General features: G+C 33.2%; 1 pseudogene; it reads left to right on the top strand.

The window, feature by feature from the left end:
* The first annotated feature begins 11,582 nt into the window (after positions 1-11,582).
* Positions 11,583-12,476, top strand: LOC100931171 (annotated as a pseudogene).
* Positions 12,477-19,899: the final 7,423 nt, after the last annotated feature.

The raw sequence follows: 19,899 nt of genomic DNA, 5'->3' as shown, positions 1-19,899 counted from the left end.
GAGCACTATAGATCACTTTCATTACTATCTAAAAACTGTTCTTTTTATCATTTATCAATTGGAAAATGGCTCTTATTTTTAAAAATTTGACTCCATTCTTCATAAGAAATCAGATCTCTATCAGATAAACTTGCTTCAATTTTTTCAGTTGCTATTGATAATTGATAATATTGATAATTCTATGCACTCTCCTTTTACCCTGTTGCTCCTCAAAAGTGTTTTACTTCTGACTACCTCCTCCCCCAATTTGTCCACCTGTTATCAGTCACCCACTTCTTTTATCCCCTTCTCTTTTTGTTTTCCTTTAAGATAAGATAGATTTCTACACCTAATTAAGTATATATGTTATTCCCTCTTTGAAACAATGCTGATGAAAGTAATACACTCATTCCTCCTCACATCCTCCCTTTTCCCTTCCACTGTAAAAGCTTTTTCCTTACCTCTTTCATGTAAGATAATTTACCCTATTCTGCCTCTCCTTTTCTCTCTTTCCTAGCACATTCTTCTCTCTCCCCTTAATTTTATTTTTTTAGATATTATCCCTTCACATTCAACTCACACCTGTGCTGTGAAGGAGAGGGGATACTGATCTAGCCTTGAGCTTAGAAGTTATAAAGAATGACTTCAGCTCTGGCACCTGAGGTGAGTGTGAAAGAAGCCAGCACATGTGATCATTAAGTGTGAGGGAATCACATAAAGATGCATGGGACTTCTCTCCGATTTTATTCTTTTCTCTTTTCTTCTGAGAACAGAGAGGCTCACAGCATAACTCCAGTCCCTATTTCACATCTTCGCCTTTTCTTTGGTGCTACATTGGGAATAGAAATATTCATTCTTTTCACTGGTGATTTTGAAAAAGGAAGATAGTGTTTAAAAAGTAAAGATTCTGGTTTTTGAATCAGAGGACAGGATGTGGGATCTGGACTCTACCACTTGCTATTTATATAACCTGTGGCAAAGTCATCAAAAAAAAATTTTTGTCTCAGTTTTTTCAATTAAATGATGGGAATTAGGGGGTAAGAGGTTTGATTAGATGATCTCTAATTGTCCTTCAATGTTGACATCTGATCTTGAAATCCTGTGAAGAACCTTAGGTCTCTCTCATTAAGAAGATGGCTTCATATCAAGGAACATTCAATGGTACAATTAGAATTGGCATTAATTTCATAATCCAATTCCATCATTTTTGGCAGGAATATTTATCATATTAAATTGTTCAAATTATGGTAAAGAATTATGTTCTGAATTTACAGACATTATTTGCATAGATATTTATGATTATTTTGAACTAATTATTTCCCCTACTCAAGTCCTTTTCTCAACACCCTCCAGTCACTAGGCCCAAATGCCTAGCCCTGCAGGGTTTAAAGCTTTTTTCTCTGGATTTAATGGGTTAAGCCTCCAATCACCCCAGCCCATCAACCTCTCCCCCTCACTCCAACAGACATATAAATCTTTACATCTTGATTGGACACTATGTCATTATTGCTAGCAGGTCCCACAGCATATTTTTCTATCTACTCCCCCAACATCTATATAATGGATTATAATATAGTCATCCTAATAGCTGAAAACCGTCATGCTACCAAATTCCTACTCCCCTTTTGGTTCTATAACACTCATTAAATCAACTTCCATTGTTGGAATATATGGATACATCCATTCCCATAAGATTCTACTTACTACTCATTGATTTTTTTAAGTATCCCTTCCTTGTCACTACACTCCTGTGTTATTCTCTCTTTATAGAATGTAAGCTGTTGGAGGAACTGTCTTTGTTTTTGTATATTTATATTTTATTTTTTATTTTTATAATTTCTCCAGTGGTATGAAGTCCTTTCTTAACCAAGCTCAATCAGCTTTGTTTATTTATTCTGGTTAAATATTGGTCCTCTGACTAGAACTGTAAAGCCCTGCCAAGCTGCTAGGTAGGAAGCATAGGGAACTGAGCCTAGATATTTATTCTTGATACACTGGGAACTAATCTGGTGGCATTGTGCCAATTATGAGTTGCCTAAATCTCACTGTCCTTTGTTTTGGCATGAAGGGATCTTCTATAATCCTCTATGTCTGATCCCCATGGAAAATTAGGAAAGTTTATGCCTAAAAACAAGTGAATATGGGGAGGGGAAAATTTAGCTCCTAACCACTAGGCCAAGGAAGAGACTTTCAAAGAATTTCCTAGAATCCAATTTTATCATCATTACTGAGTCTTTTACTTTGGTAATATTCAAGTCCTTTCCAGATGAAGTTCTCATGCTTTATAATGGCAGAAAATAAGAAAAACAAAGACAATAAAGTCATGATGATGACAGATGATATATATTTAAAATTATGGGAGAAATTCATAGAATCAAGATAGGTATTTGTTAGGTTTCTCCATCCTCATCCCACATTGGTCATATAGATCACACTTCTCTGGTACTTTAGTTTTCTTGATATCATTAAGCAATTTCTGCTGTAATTTTCCTAGACTCAAGACAATCTAGGATCATTAGACACAACCCTTCTATCTTAAATGTACCTAAGTGTTTGTATGTTGTTTCCTCCATTACAATATAAGCTTTTGGACAACAGGAACCATACCTTTGCTTAGCACAGTACATGGCACATTAAAAAGTGCACAAATAAATGCTTGTTTGTTTATTGGATAAAATGCTAGAATTGGAGTCACAAAGGTCCAGGCTTAAATTCTGCCTTATACAAGAACGCACATAAGTCTCGAATGTTTCATCTTCTAGCTCTCTTTTTTTTTTTCCCTATTAGAACTATATCTTTGCCTTTTAAGAGGAGGGGAAAACATAGAAAGGAAATATTTCTGAAAAGTAATTCCTTTGATTGCTTAGTACCCAGAGTTAAGTTAGGTTATATGAAGATGGGATGGGGGAAATTATGACTTGTGGATTGTAAAAGTTTGAATGAATAATTTGATTTAATCAATCTATTTATAAGGTTTAATCAATATATTTATAAAATTATGCACAAAAGTAATTTTAAAACATGAGTGATAGCATTTGAAGAGTGAAAACGAATTATCAGTAGGCTGAAAGTCATTAGGCAGTTATAGGCAAGGAAATCTAGAGCAAGATTCAAGGAAGATATAAATTAGAAATACAGACTACGAAATGGGGCACTTGGCAACTAGGTAGGTTCACATCAGATCATATGGTATCCAAATTAGATGAAGAATCTTAGAAATTTTAAAAAGAACATATGACATAAGGAAAGCACGGGTAGATTGGGCAATATGGATAGCAATTATTTTTTTTATGAAAATACTATTATCCCAAAACAGGGGGAATGGTCCTAATTTGAAATCAAAATTTCTTTACATGGGGCAAAACAAAGAATGGTATAACAACTGAATTAAAATTGAAAATAATTACTTAATAGTTATTATTTAGATAATTCAATTAAAGATGAAAAATCAAGAAGCAAATCAATTAATAATTTTGGAATATGTGTAACCCATGTGTTGATTGAGGACAGATGGATCTGGTACCCTCTTAGAAAATAACAAATAATAACAACATGGCTTATGTCACTACCCAGATTAGTGTGTGAATTATCAGAATATGGTTCACTTTTAGGGTATCCAAGTCAGCTAACAGCTAAGACAAGTGATAATTAATTACAACAAAAACAGATAAGGAGGCAAATAGGATTTGGTCTTGTATATGGTAGCTAGTAATAAAGCCATGTAAAAAGACAAAGATCCACAATATTGGCAAAGCTGAAACTTCTTTCTCGGGAAATGAGTTAATAACCTCTCTCAGCTCCAATCTTCCCAGATTCTGGGTTTTCCCTAGCAATTTTGCCTCCATGTTCCACATGGCCAAGGAATTCTCAGTCCATTTTCCAACAGCCACTGAGGTAGAGAGAACTGATGCCTGCTTGCATTTATTGTTTTCTTCAAAAAACAAAACAAAACATATGGAATGTGTGTTTATATATGTGTGTATGTGTATAATGTGTGTGCATATATGTAATGTGTATGTATGTGTGTTGTATATATGCATGCATGTATGTTGTGCAATATATGCACTGTAAATTTACGTAATATCTATATATATGGATGTGTGCACATACGTAGTGTGTTATGTGTGCTATGGTAAGTATTATGCAATGCATGTACATATGTGTGTGCATATATGTAATTTGTGTTATGTTTCTGTACTGTGTGCATATATGTGAACGTGTGTGTGTGTGTGTGTGTATGAGTGTATATTGTAATGCCAGAGAAACTGAGCAAGACATAGATTAGAGACCAATTTAATAGTTTATTAAATGGAGAGATATACTGGGACCAAATGGATCCATGGTTGGTCCCAGAGCTAAACGAAACTATTGTCTCAAAGAATCCAGCCCTGAGTATTGGGACAGCAAGATTTTTATAGCATAACAACAACAATGACATAATGGGGGAGTTACCTGGATGGGGATAACTTAATTGGGGGAGGCACCTAGGATGACACAATGGAGGGAGGTACTGGAGAGGTTACTGATATTCTAATGATGTCTAAAATGGATAGACCTTTATCCAGTTAAACATTAAGAAAGAATGATTATAGCCCAAAGATATAAAACCTTTATCAAACATTAAGAGGGAAAGGTTATAACCTGAGGTAGAGGAACTAAATAAGACAATTGGAGAAACTAGGTCAGGACGTCAAAAGGGAACTGTGGCACAACAATATATGTGTATATATATATATATATATATATATATATACCACTCAACAATGAATTAAAGACATATTTGAGGTAAATACATTAGTATGATGATTTCTGCTATTTAAAACTGTTTCAATAAGTATTGTGATATTAATAAACATCACAACTATTTACAATTCTATTGGCATTGATGAGCATCACAACTATGGTATTTAGAATTCTGTGTTGATAAGTACCTTGGTATTGATAATTAAGGTTGATACTGAAATGTCAAAGTATGGCTTATGCAATAACACTGGGAATGTATATGTCACCTGAAGCTAACTATTGATAATGTAACACTAGCTTAAAAGGTATATAAACTCTGGTTCTCAGATTAATAAATGGAGATTGCAAAACATATCTTCCTCCTTGCCTCAGATATTCAGTTCATATTCACACTCTTGGTTTTTACTGGAGCTGGATTTGGGCATATATGTATATGTAAACGTATCTAATGTGTGTACATGTATGTGTGTTCTTCCCTTTTTTCCCTCCATTTTTCGTCTTCATAATATATTTTCTTTCTCTACCCACTCTGCATAATAAAGATTAAATTAACACAAACCACTTTATCCTAGAGTTCACTCAAGCTTTGGAATTAATACTCTAAAAATTCCTTCCCCTTGGCTGCCCTGGACAGGTAGGTGGCTCATTGGGAAGCCTTTGGAAAATCAGAGTTCAAATTAAATCTTTGACACTGAAAAGCTGTATGATCTGGGCAAGTCACTTAGCCTCTGTTGGTCTCAGTTGCCTCATTATGAAATGAGGATGATAAAAGCACCTAATTCTGAGAATTGTTGTGAGAAAAACAGATTGGCTAATATTTTTAAAGCACTTGGCAAAATACCTGGCACATAGTAGTTGTTTAATAAATGCTTGATATCTATCTAGTTCTGTGTCTGTGACAGCAACCATTTATTCATTCAATTTTATACTGTATATATCTTATTTTTACATACTTGTTTGCACAATGACTCCAACATCAGACTTTAAACTTCTTGAAAGCAGATTATCTTTTTGCCTTTCTTGACATCCTCCAGCTCTTACGATATTATAGTTAACACATAGTAACTGCTTAATAAATATTAATTGACTGAATAAATTAAACATTCATGTTCTTTCAATGGATTCTCACATACTCGTCTCATTTCCTTTGACCATCCTTAGGCATATCAATTGGCCACAGAGTAAATTTATATCTGTTCTCCTTTAAGTATAGTATCTAAAATTAAATTCTTCCATATTCTAGATAAGGCATAAACAATGAAGAGTTCAATAGAACCATCAATTATGGTTTTTTCCCCCCTGGATACTATGCTGCTTTTAATTTGACCTAACATTGAATAAAATTATTATCACTATTGTAATTCCCATGTTTTTATTTAAAAGTTTTCATAAATGTGTATTAATGGTTTATAGTACTCCTTATACAATTTATACTTCTCTAATTTAAGTATGAGTAAGATTATGCTTGTCTTATTAATGGAATTTGGTAGAATGCTTTATTTCTCAATTTTTGAGAATTATTTGCATAGTACAGCTATTAATTATTCTTTTAATAATTGATAGAATTTTCTGTAAATGCTTTAGGACCAGAAATATTTTTCCCTTTTGAAAATTCTATTTCCATAAATTATTTAAGGTCTTTAGTTGATTTATTGTTTAGCTTGGGTATTTTATATTTTTTTAAAGTAATTCTTTATATCAAGTGTGTGCTCAGTTCTGTTGGCATGAAATTGTATTTGTAGCTTCTCATTACTCTTTTTTCTTTCTTCTCAACCTATTCATTTTCTTAATTTGAGTTTCTATCCTCTTTTCTGATAAGGTGGACTAAAAGTTTATCAATTTTGTTAGTCTTCTAAAAGTATCAGCATTTAGTTTAGTTTATCAATTCAATAATCTTTACTAATTTCCAATTTATACATATCTCCTTTAGTCTTTAAAGTTGCCCCCTTTGTGCCTGTGTGAGGGTGAATTATTTTGATGTCTTATCACACTCTTTATTTATATAGAGTTTGCAGGCAAACCACTAAATATTAAAGTCTTTAGCATAGTAACTCTTATTGAGACATCTGCCTCATATTGTCAAATGTATACTTTAAACCCATGAAATATTTACTTATTCTTCTTAAAGTCTATCTTGTGTTATTTGACTCTCTTGAACCCAATAAGATTTTACTGTAATCAACTTATCATTTTCCTGAAGAGATGAGGCAATCTTGGTGGAAATAGATATTCTTATGCACATGGCTCACTACTTTCCCTGCTTTCTCCTGCTTCTTAATTGTAAAATTAATACAATTACTTAACTCATGACCAAGGCTGCCCATCTAATCCTCATCCTATACAATCTAATAAATAGTCATTGATACATTATTATATGGAAAGTTCTATGATAGACCCAAGGGTTACATACACAAACATATACACACCCACATGTATAAATGTGAATAATAAGTGCATTGTGTTTGTGTATATACACACATAAAAAAAATCTGCCTCTGAAGAACATAACTTATCCAGGATAAGCAGAAAGATAACAAATACCAGAATTTTTTTATTCTGATTTTCTGACATCAGAATCTTCTCTCCATATGAATTACAAATATGAAACTCAACTTATCTCACATTTCTAAACTAAATCAATCATGCCATTCTTCATAGTAAATAACCAATCTTAGCAATTAATTAGCAAAAATATTTGATTTTTCTTTCAAATGAAATACTATGATCAAAGGAGATATTTGTAAATTATTTAGCACAGTGCATTTCACATAATAGGCACTTAACAATGCTTATTACATTTCCCTTCTCTTTGGTGTAATGGTATCTCTTTGGCTCTGTGGTACCACCAAGCCCCATGGTATTAAGGGGAATTTGACTAGTGTGGAAAAAAAAATACTTAGAACTCTGAATGAGTACTGAAAAGTGCATTGCCTTGTATTCAATCCATCCCCATTTGATTCAGCTTTTTTGAAAGGAGATACTAATCCAGAGCTTCATATTCCATCACTACTCACTGTGGATAGGCAGGAAGAATGCTTTGTTTTGGGGGAGGAGGGTTAATTTTATTTTCTTTGTTTACAGAATGCTCTCATATGTCTGTTCAGTATGCCCATCTCCCTCCCTCAATACCAGAACCATGGACAGATCCCTCAACATAACATATGCTAGTTTTGTGTTGCTTCATTGCAATTATCCTAAAGAAAAATTGCAAGACTTGGGAGAAATAATGGAAAACATTAATCCCTTCTGCCCTCATTGATACATTAGAAAAATTGCATTATATTCTGAAATAAACTCGGCAATGCTTCTCAGTTCCTAACTAGCAACTTTATACTCAGCTCTTTCCATGGGTGTTACTTTGCGCAATATATAAATGGCACTCAATAAAATCGCTTTCACAGTACTTGGCTGGCACTCAAGGGAGCCCCTAGGGTAAGTTCCTTTTGGTAGATTTTGTGGAATCAGCAAAGAAATTCTAATCGCTTTGTTACATTTTAATACTTAATAGCCTGTATATGGAAACAATACATGGAACATGAGGATTTAGGAGGAGAGGGCGGGGGAGAGGGAAAAGAAATGAACTGATTGAGCCCACAAATTCTGGGAAAGATGCAGCTACTGAACTCCAGTCAGGGTGTCGGCAACAAATAAAGCCAGCTGACTCGGAGCTCTAGCTGCTAGAGAAGCAGCTCCCAAAGTGGTCCCTTGATATTCTCTAAGTCTTGTTTTGGGGTTTAGAGAGGCTTTAGAGGGGAGTTGTAGGGAGTTGTGTGAGTAATGGAAACATAATAGCCTATGCATGGCCATCTCTCATCAATTTTTACAATCTATTTGGGCAATACTGAAAAATTCATTTGCTTTCATTAAGGCTGTAAGTTTTGAATGAATATGGTAATAATTGAATAATCTACTGATCCATAATAAGTATTATTATTCAATACTCAAAAACACCCACCCAAAATAAAATATTACCTTAGCTCACATTTATATAATGCTATAAGATTTACAGTTTTATGTTGGGGGATGGCGTGGGTATGGGCTCACTTAATCACAAAGCTTTGTATATTTATAAATAGATATATACATAGATGCATATATATATATATATACATATAAATATATACACACATATATTTGTAAATCATAAAACAATATTTGTGAGTGTGTGTATCTGTCTATTGATCAATGGATCTATCTCTTGATTTCCACAGCAACCCTGTGAGGTAGGTGATTGCTGGTATTATTATCCCTATTCTAGAGATCACTGGAGATGAAGTGACTGGGTTAAACATCACACAGATAGTAAGTAGTAGAAATAAGATTTGAACTACTAAAGACAGCAAGCTTCTGATAAAACAAAACATCTCTATGACAATCTCCAGAGGATTTTCTTAAGGCCACTACAGTGAAAAGACATTTAGGGAGAGAAATACCTCTCCCTTCCTAGTTTGTAACTCTGGGTTGGTTTTGTTGGGGTTTTGTTGGTTTGTTGGTTGATTGTTTCTTTTTTTCTTATTTTTGATCAATAGATACTAGGCTTTTTTATATATATATATATAACTAGACCCCACTGAATACAATCTATTTTGCTCGAGAAAAATAAGGATTCAAAATCACTTGCTTTTATACAAAAATGTTTAGCTCATTTTAAACAAGTAAATCCACCAAAGATGACTTCCATCAATTGAGTATATATATATTTTTTATATTATCATTCACTCAAAAAGTCTTTCTTTTACACAACTGTTACATGCCTAGAACTGTGTTGAGTGATATGCAAAAGGTACAAAGGTAAAAGCATAGTTTTTGCCCTCAGGGAGCTCTTAGACTATTGGAGTATATAACATGTAAGTTACTCTGTCTTAAAGTATATATACAGACAAAAAACAAAAAATATATATACCGAATAGACCAGAAAAATTTAAATCATACAAGCAGTCTTCTAGGGACAAACTATATCACACACAAGACTCTATGAGACACAGACAATATATATATACATACACAGAGAGAGAGAGAGAGAGAGAGAGAGAGAGAGAGAGAGAGAGAGAAAGAGAGAGAGGAGAAGAGAATTTTTCAGTCCTGCCAACAAATTTCAGTCTAGCCAGATTAAAAGCAGTTATTTTCCTGATAGCTACTGTTTCTATCAAGATCAGCATCCCAGAAATACTGAATACCTTCAGCATTCCAAATCTATGGCAAACCTATGTATCAGTGGAGATACCCTACGCTCCAAAAAGATAAATCAGTTTTTAATCAAATTGGTTCAATTCTGTTAAAAACATAGTTGTCTTTTTAACCCAGTCACATGATTATTTTAAAGCACAGTTTTCTGATACCTTTTTATTCTGCCTACAGCCAGTAGGAGAAGTGAGAGATTATGGTCCTCTTCCTAACCATATGTACCAATCTAAATAGCTATAAAGTAATATGATGTCATTTGAAAGGCACAGGAAAGACCAGGGATGACTAACCAGGTAAGCTCTGAAAATAGTGAAGTACCTCCTTTTCTAAATCTAGACACTTTTGTACTCTATCATATGGCTAATATTTTAGAAAAAGAAAATTCAGACAAGGAAGACATACACTGATATATTCTTTTCTTTGTTTTTGTTTCATCAGGTTAGTTCTTTGTATAGAATTCATACTCCTTTCTCTTCAAGAACTGATATTAAATCATGAAGCATTTGAAGCCATTGACCATTTACAATGAAAAGCATTGCAGTCCTTTGTTTTGTTTCTTAAGATTGATGGAGACTTCTGCTTCAATAGTTGCTGTTTCAATATTATCTAGTCTTTTATATTTAATTAAACTATATGATTGTTTGATTGTTTGATATGTTATGAGTCTTTCTTGTCTGAATTTTATTTTTCTAAAATCCCAAGGAGTTTCGAAGAGTAACAATGGAGATACACTATATGCTAAATGCCTTGTTAATCTTAAACTCCCATGGAAACATCAACTATTACCATTAATATTTTCAAAATTCAAAAGAGACCAAGAGATGTACAATATGTTGGACATAATCACTTATAAATCAATAATAAACATTTATTAAATGTCTAAGTGTATCAGGCATTGTTCTAGGCACTGTCTTAGCTGCTGGTGATAACAAAGACAAAGAAAAAGATGCAGTCCTGGACTTAAGGGAGTTTACATATTTTAAAGTAAACATCATATCAACAGGAAGGCATGAAGTGCTTTAGAGGCTTCTAGCAGCTTGAAATGCACTAAGCTTTTTGGGACATTGTACATGATCACATTTTATGTAACAGTAGTGTGTAGGACAAAGAAAAACAGTTTGGGAACATAAAATTAACAGCACTTTCTCTGGAAGGAATATGGCTTACCACACTGAGACAGATTTACATGATCAAGTAAACTAGATAGCTTCATTTACATATAGTATATAAACCTATTTTGAAAGCTTAGCTCACATTTGCATACTATTTGCAAAATAAATAAATTGGACACAAATCATGATAAAAATCTACTTGAATCTTTCCTTTCAGATTTGTGTGCAACATTAACCTCATTTCTTATCCAGCCCAAGCTCATCAGCATATCACCCTCATAAACACTGGCAAGCAGAGCTTGAATATGATTGTCAAAAGTTCTCTTATGCTATTGATGTGACCTTGAGGCTTGAGGGATGAGGTCCTGTTCTTATCTATGCCACCTTAAGTCTGGTACTTCTCTTCACTATGACTTGACTTCCTCGGTTATGGTTATGGTATATTCTGTATTTTTAGACTGTATTGCCCCAATCAAGAACCCCACAGATGATCTGGACATATATCACTTTTGCTCTTGAAAAACTCTTTCAGAGAACTGAGGAAAGGCAGACTATAATGAGGGTATGATTCCCAAAAGATACAAGCTAATGAAGAGGCCAAAATAGGTGGAGATTAGTAGCTCAATGGAACTATTGTACTTTCAGCTAGAAAATAATAAAAAGACCAATGGTAACTTGTGAACTTGGCAGACTTTATAACAAAGATGTAATCATTGAGTTTTTTCTGGACAAATGTAATGACAAAGCTCTTGGGCAGCCAACATCTCATATTAAGAGCATTATAAATGTGACAGAGCTGAAGCAATCTGATAATCCAGCCTGGAGTGGTAATAAAGGAAATAAAAAAAAGATGATAAATATAATGACCTCCAGTGTGCTCAATTTATTTGCCCTGTTGTAGGTCTGGCAATGAATGGTCAGCACAGGTTTTGCTGCTTGCACTGCTCTGGTTGTGCATCTTCTGAATGAGTCTTGAAAGAAATCAAAGTTGAAATTTGTCATATGTATGGTGTCCCTCTTCAAGAAATTTAAGTCATTGTGCTTAATGGCAAAAAAAGAATGTGTTTAAAAAAAAAAAAAAGGAAAATAGAAGACAGACAAGTCAAAAAGAAAATGGGGAAAAAAATTCCAAGAAACCCTAGAGAGTAGATTCAGCTTCTAAGCCAGATGTTACTGAAGAATCTCCAGGGCAATCAAAAGTTAAGTTAAGGGCTTAAAATATGAAGAAACAAGATTTAATTCCAGAGAGAAAAACTCAACATTTCTTCGTAAAGTACAGAAACAAATGGAAGTTCTTCAGAAAAACTTAGGAAGTCTTCTTCTGGAAGCACCAAGAAATCCATAGCAGACAATGAAGAATCAAACGTCTACAAATCAATTTTTAAAATACACAGCTCAGCCAAAAGCTATAAGGTAATGTTCTCCAATTGGGTTTCTCACACAGCATATTACAGGTAAAATGCTTTTTTATATGACTACAGCTTCTCTACCCCAAAAAAGAATAGTTTTCATATACATTAGTCATTGTAATCTAATATCATCTGGTTTGTTACACTTTGAAAAGTATTTATAAACATGTCCTTGCCTGTATGAAGCATAATAGTTATAATTATTGAGTGTGTAAGAAAGATAGCAGATGCTTAGATAATTGAGAAATTCAGTATTTCTCTAAGCCTATTTTAGAAGAACATTAAACTGTTAAGACATCAAATGTTTAAAGCAAATTTGCATTTCATCTTGACATTAGAAATTTAATTATTTTACTCATTAAAATAATTAGAATCTAACAACAGGTTTTTTTTTTTCATCTTAAATTTCAGATATAGCTTAAGTTAAAATAAAACATATACTAATAATGAAAATTTTTAAAAAACAAGAAAATTTTTAAAAAGCTCTTTCAGAGATAGAACTGGTTCTATTCAGAAATAAAAGAGGAAGCCAAAAGGGCAACAAAAGGACCCCTGACTACCACAACATGACTTCAGGTCACTTCCATGAACTTTGCCCAAATTCAGTTTTTGCTTGACCCTTCTGTATGATCTTCACAATTTATAAGGAAGGCCCCTTTTTGAAAAGTAAAACTGATACAATCAGGCTGTTCTGTGAGACAGCCTTGTATACTAGAGTTCTAAATTTTGATAATAAGAAAACCCTAACATGGGACAGGTGTGGTAATTCTCATAAATTCAGTTAATTCTGGGATTGTATTAAAAGTCTTCTACCGATTGGGAATCCATTTCCATGGTAAGCATGCTCAGGGGCTACTCTATAAAAAGAAGCCAAAATGGCAGTTGATCATTGTTGTTGACCACATTGTCTGTGAGATTTTCCTAGCAAAGATATTGGAGAGGATTGCCATTTCCTTCTCTAACAAATTAAAGCAAACAGGTTAATGGATTTGCCTGGATCACACAGCTTGTTAAGTGTCTGAGGCTGTATTTGAACTCACATCTTCCTGACTCCAGACTCAGAACTCTATCCACTGAGTTACATGACTGTCTTTTATATCCTAAGATTCAGCAGAGCAATTAGTGAACTGCTATCCAGGAGCTTAGAAGTGATTGTGAAGAGCAGTTAAGATCTCTGTCACTAGCATGGCCTTGATGTCTGAAATGTTTACCATCTAGTGTGATTTTGACCATCTAGGATGATTAAAAAATAATAAAAATTAAGAATATCAGACATTTATTAAAGCTAGCAAAACATAGAAGACATTGACATGGCCAAGGTCTCACCTTGGATTTGTTTTCTATAGAAGTACTACATCAAAAAAAAACAAGCAAACAAACAAAAACAGAACTTATTCAGGCTCACCCCTGAGAACTCCATTCAAAAAAAAGTTTGATTTCCTTTTTAATCTAGGCCAGTTGCCTTTGCTGTGGCTTAGAAATCTATATGAAAAATGATGTTGATGAGATCATGTGTGATCCCACCAAAATGAAAATAGAGGGAAAATGGTTTTCTTTAAAAAAGAAAAAGTTCAAATTCAAAGAAAATGATTTTTACCCAGATAAGAGCAGAATGGTTAAGGAATTTTGAGAAAAATTCAGTGCTTTCCTTCTGTGCTTCAGAAATAGTCATATAAATACACATACATATCTATATACATAAACATTTACATATAGATATATACATTGGTACACAATGCAATAATATATATGTCTATTATATATAATGCACATATACATAGGAATATACTTATGTGCATGTTCATGTACAAATACATATCCCATATAATGCAAATCCATCCATGCATACATATATAAACAATATACTGATTAACATATGTGCATGCACGCTTTAACATGCAAATGGATACATGCTAATATATACAATGTGTGTATGTGTACATGTATGTATAAACATATACACTTGTGTTAACCTATATGAGCCCACATGCCTATACACACATATATGTACAGACATGTACACATGCACGTTCGTATACATATAGGCAAATATATGTATTGTGTGCACATATGCATAAATAACACACATGTTTGTTGTTATTTGTTGTTCAATCGCTTTTTGTTCATGTCCAACTCTTCATTGGATCCCATTTAGGATGTTCTTGGCAAAGATACTAGAGTGGTTTGCCATTTCCTGCTCGAGCTCATTTTTACAAATGAGGAAACAAATGAGGCAAACAAAGGTAAATGACTAGCCCAGGGACATGTGTCTAAGCCACATTCAAACTTAAGAAGATTATCTTCCTGCCTCGAGGTCAACTGCTCTATCTACTTTATTACCTAGCTGTATATTCTATAGAAATATAAAAATGCATATTTACACATATATATATATATATACCTATATATGCACATACACAAAGCCATAGACCATAAATATCCAGCAGATAGAGAAGTCCAGTAGCCAGTATGAATAATTCAGACTGCCCTTATCAGCTTGATACACAGAAAGGCAGGTTTGTTTCAAAAATTATGTGAATGATGCTAGCTGTTCACCTATAGGAAGCAAAGCTCGGAGCTCAGGAAGACACTGATGTACAAGTGAGAGAATGCTAGCTATGGAGTTAGACTGATTTCAAACCCTACCTCTGAGAATTATTTCCTGGCTGACATTAGGTAAATTACTCAACCCCTAAATTTTCTCATTTATAATCTAAAGGGTGAGGTCTAGCCCAAAGGTTTTTTCCCCTCTCCCCTGAGGCAATTGGGATTAAGTGACTTGCCCAGGGTCACACAGCTAGGAAGTATTAAGTGTCTGAGAACAGATTTGAACTCAGGTCCTCCTGATTTCAGGGCTGGTGCTCTATCCACTGCACCACCTACCTGCCTTTTAGCTCAAAGCTTTTTAAACTAAAGGTTGTGACCTCATATGGAGTCACATAACTGAATGTGGGAGTTGCAAAAAAAAAAAAAAAATTGGCAACAACAAAAGGTTTCTGAATACTCTACATTATGCAGCATCAAATATTCTGCCAAGATTTAATTCATTATGTAAAAATAAAAACAATCACATGCATTTCAATATACAAATTTGCTTTCATCTTTAATAAATGGTAAAATTATGTGTATGCCAAAGAATTTTAAAATAAATTTCTTTATGATTTCTTTTCTATAAATGTTTGAATTATATATCAATATACCCAGGATTGCATAAAAATTTCTTGGATAAAAAGGAGTCACAAGTGGAAAAAGTTTTAAAAGCCCTGTTGTAGTCTGTAAGGCAATACTGTATTAGTCCTATGATCTTATGAAAGGAAAAGATGTGGAAATAACACGTGTCTTCTTATTGGCATACTCAAAAATAAATAAAAACAACCAAATCTATGGTTCAATCTCAAAATTACATGAGGAATAGTCAGTCATCAGAAAAGAAAGGAGCTTGAGTTAATTGTCATCCTTTCTGCTGCTGTTAAGTGGCACTACTCCCACTCAGCACAATCAGAGGTATAGTACCATCTTAAACTATACACAAAGACAGAGACAGGCAATATTTGAAATGTTTAGGCAACTGATGAATAATTACTATGTACTTTTTTACAAACTCCCTCTGATTGTTGATTTATATGCTTATGAAAAAAATATGGAATATTCTCTTAGGTTACTCCTCCCAGGTATCCAAAAGTAACAAGATATTAAGATGTGTAGTCATGGTATCTGAATAACAGATGATAGGTGAATATTAATCACCATCATCACCATCACCATCACCATCATCATTTTATAGCACCTACTATATGCAACTATATGAACTCATTTGACCTTTACAACAATGCTTGGAGATAGACATTATTAATCTCATTTTACAGATGAAGAAATTGAGGCAAACAGAGGCTAAATATCCAGTGATATACAACTAGTATAGGCCTGCCCCTCTATTTGAACTTAGGTCTTCCTGATTCCAAGCCATTTTTTTTTTCTTTTTTTTGCTAAGGCAATTGGGGTTGTGATCTGCCCAGAGTCACACATTTTAATTTAATTAATCACACACAAAATTTAATAGGAAGTATTAAGTGTCTGAAGGCAGATTTGAACTCAGGTCCTCCTGACTTCAGGGCTGACTTCAGTGCTCTATCCACTGCACCACCTAGCTGCTCCCAAGCCAAATTTTCAATCCACTATATTACCTAGTTAGTGAATGAGAGTCCTTTGAAATTAGAGAATGAGAGGGACTAAGCTTCAAAGAGGTCATAGGTAAGCAGGAACAATGACAAAGGACAATTATCTTAATGATTGAAGTTCCTTAGTACTGCATCATTAGGATTGGGATACAATAAAGAAAACTTGGTCTTCTATCAGGTGAGGAAAATGCTTGAGAATTTTCTACCAGAGGAATAAAGACAAAACCTGTCTAGATGAAAAGTTTTATAGAGATAATCACACTTGATTGAAGTTGATGTAAGAAAACAAAACAAAACAACAACAACAAAAAAAAAAGACTTTAATAGACACCAAAACTAGTGACAACTATTAGGATACTATGGTGAAGAAGTATGCTTTATATCATCTACTGAGTGCACCAGGGAGAGCTATCAACACAAAAGGGGTTTTGAGTACCTAGTGTATTCACAGATACTTAGGTTTTCCTATTTTTCAAGTATTCTCTTAAATCTATTTCTCCAATTTATCAATACAGTATTCCTCCTTTAATTTAGGAAATTGCATTCTTGCAAAGGGAATTGGTATCACTATACTCAGTAAGTTTCAAAATGAGAGCTATAGACACAATAAATGAGAAATCCTCACTAGAGGTACTCAGGTTATGTTTGGAGAGTCTGTGACCCTAGGCTTAGAAAATCATTTGACTAAGTTACAAATGCATCAAGTGAGCTAATCAAGAATGTGTTAAAATACACATACACACACACAACATAATTATGCAGGAGTAAAAATGAAGAAATTAACATGTAAAATGAGAAAATAAAGAAGCAATTTAAATCTAATTATGTTAACATTCATATGTTTATAGTTGGGCTTTGGAAATCTACATATATTTATGTCTTTATTTTTCTCACATTTTCAGAGAAACCTGATAGTATTTTCACTCCTATTTCTAAAAAAAAATACAAGTTTTTAGCCTTTAGATTTGAAAGAGAATTAGAAATGAAGGAGCAGGATGCACAATGGCTAAAATCTTAGTTCTTGTGCATCAAGAAAACTGTAGAGAGTACCAGAAAGTTAAAAGTGACTTGCCCAAGGTTACCCAGGTAACAAATAGAAGTAGGATTTGAATCCAGGTACCCAATTCCAGTTTATTGCCCTTTTTTTTTTTTGCTTTGCAAAAATGGGCTCATATCTTATATGTGAGAAAGATCTAACAAGAACGAAAATTACAGATTTTCAAGAGAAATCCTCATTTTACTTTAGAGGAAACTGATGCTTGGAGAATTTAAATTACTTTCATAGAATAACATAGTAGTAAAAATTTAAGGCAAGATATGAACTCAGCTTCCTAACTATAAACAAACATTCTGTTTATACATCATTTTTTGAGGACAAAGGCTCAGAAGGAATTAGAATGAATAACTACAAAATGAAGACTTGGATTTTTAGCTAGAATTACTTTGCCTCTAGAATTTCTTTTCTTTACCTCCATAATAAGATCATTCTTTTTAACAGAACCTCAAATATTGCTTTTGACTCTAATATGCTATAATTTAATAATTTTATATTGTGTTGATTCATAGCAATTTCCAAAAATTATGTATTAATTCTAATTCTTTTTTTTAAAAGCATTAGTTATTTGTTTATATCTTACCTTCTTTACTAGATTGTAAGTTCTAATGGTAGAAAACAAGTATTCTTATGTTATGTATGTATACTATAGTAATGAGAACAATGGTTTGCACATAGTAGTTAATTCACAATAGGATTCATGTGAAAGTATCTATTTAATAAACAAACTTAAAGTATGATGCCAATATAAACTATTATCATACATTTATGGTAGTAACAGAATGAAGAAGTGAATTTTTAAAATTTAATAAGATAGAGGGGAGTAGTTCTTTGTAGAGTATGAAATAAAATTAAAAAAATTGCTCCAAGAGAATGTTCAATCTCTTTGCTTGCTCTGTTCATTATACATAGAATGCTCTTTCCTCTGACCTCTACTTGGAATCCTAACAATCCTTCAAGGTAAATATCAAATGCTACTTCCTATAAAATAATAAGAACAGTAATAATAATATATATAAATAATAGCTAACATTAATATAGTATTTTTTGGTTTTCAAATGCTTTACCAATGTAGCTTTAAAGCTGTCCAGCTACTAAATCATCTTTTTTGGTTATGAAGAAGTCATCTCCTTTTCCCGTCATAAATTGCCTTCACAAAGTTGGAAACATGTCATAGGCCACTTATATTCACCATATAATTTCCTTTGCCTTTTGGGTCACTTTAGAAGTTTTATTTCTCAAAGATCATTGATCTTCATGATTCACAACCATACAGTACCACCAGAAGTGAAATTGTATTAATACCAGTAAAGAATTTAAAATCCCTGAAGCATTATGCAACGGGGTCAGAACAGCTGAAATTCATAAATTATTTTAGGTTTACTGAACTTTGACCTATATAACATCAATGGATCCTCACAACAAACCTATCAGATCATTTTTCCCATTATTTCTCCCATTATTCCCATTTTCCCATTATATTCCCATTTTCCCATTCCCATTATAGATATTTTTCCCATTTTCCCATCAGATCCCATTTCCCATTATACAGCTGAATTAGCTAAGGCTCAAAGAGACTATTGTTATGTAGATATTATCAAAGGCATAATTTCAACTCAACTCTCTCTGAAGTCCAAGTCTGGCACTCTTTCTACTACTCTATAATGGCTGAACTCTTATTTCCTCCTCCTAACAAAGCTGACTAGAACTTATTGTCCTGAAAAGCTCATCCATGATAGATACATTAATATCTATTTAGCTGCATGTCATAAAGGGGGAAGTATGTATTTCCATTTGGGCAGCAGTCCATTTTAAAAGATATTGATGTATTGCATGTTATGAAACATTTATTTTTATTTTAAATCAAATAAAGTGTTCAGTTTCTTTGATTTTAAATCAAGAATAAACAACTTATGAACTCTAAACTATTAAGTGTTCTGGGGGGAAAAGTCACTGCCTTAAAGCACTGGCATATTATTGAGCCATGATTTCTCTGATGTGCATTCTGTTCTAATATTGTCAGTCATGAATCATCTGTGTCTTTATTTGCTGTGAAATACTGAAAAATTTTCCAGAAAAGTTCTACCTAATAACTTGAGGCTTCCTTTAGGTCTTTTAAATACTTCATAGCTATCAGTGCAATGGTTGAATTGCATATCTTAAGCCTTTTAATATGTTCTTCATATATCCTTTTTATTACACATATCCTTGATCTTATGAAAAATATTTAGAGATGAAAG

Source organism: Sarcophilus harrisii, chromosome 6 (genome assembly GCF_902635505.1).
Source record: "Sarcophilus harrisii chromosome 6, mSarHar1.11, whole genome shotgun sequence".
In the NCBI taxonomy this organism is placed as follows: domain Eukaryota; kingdom Metazoa; phylum Chordata; class Mammalia; order Dasyuromorphia; family Dasyuridae; genus Sarcophilus; species Sarcophilus harrisii.
Note: the sequence above shows the minus strand (reverse complement) of the source record. Positions and strands in the feature narration are given on the sequence as shown.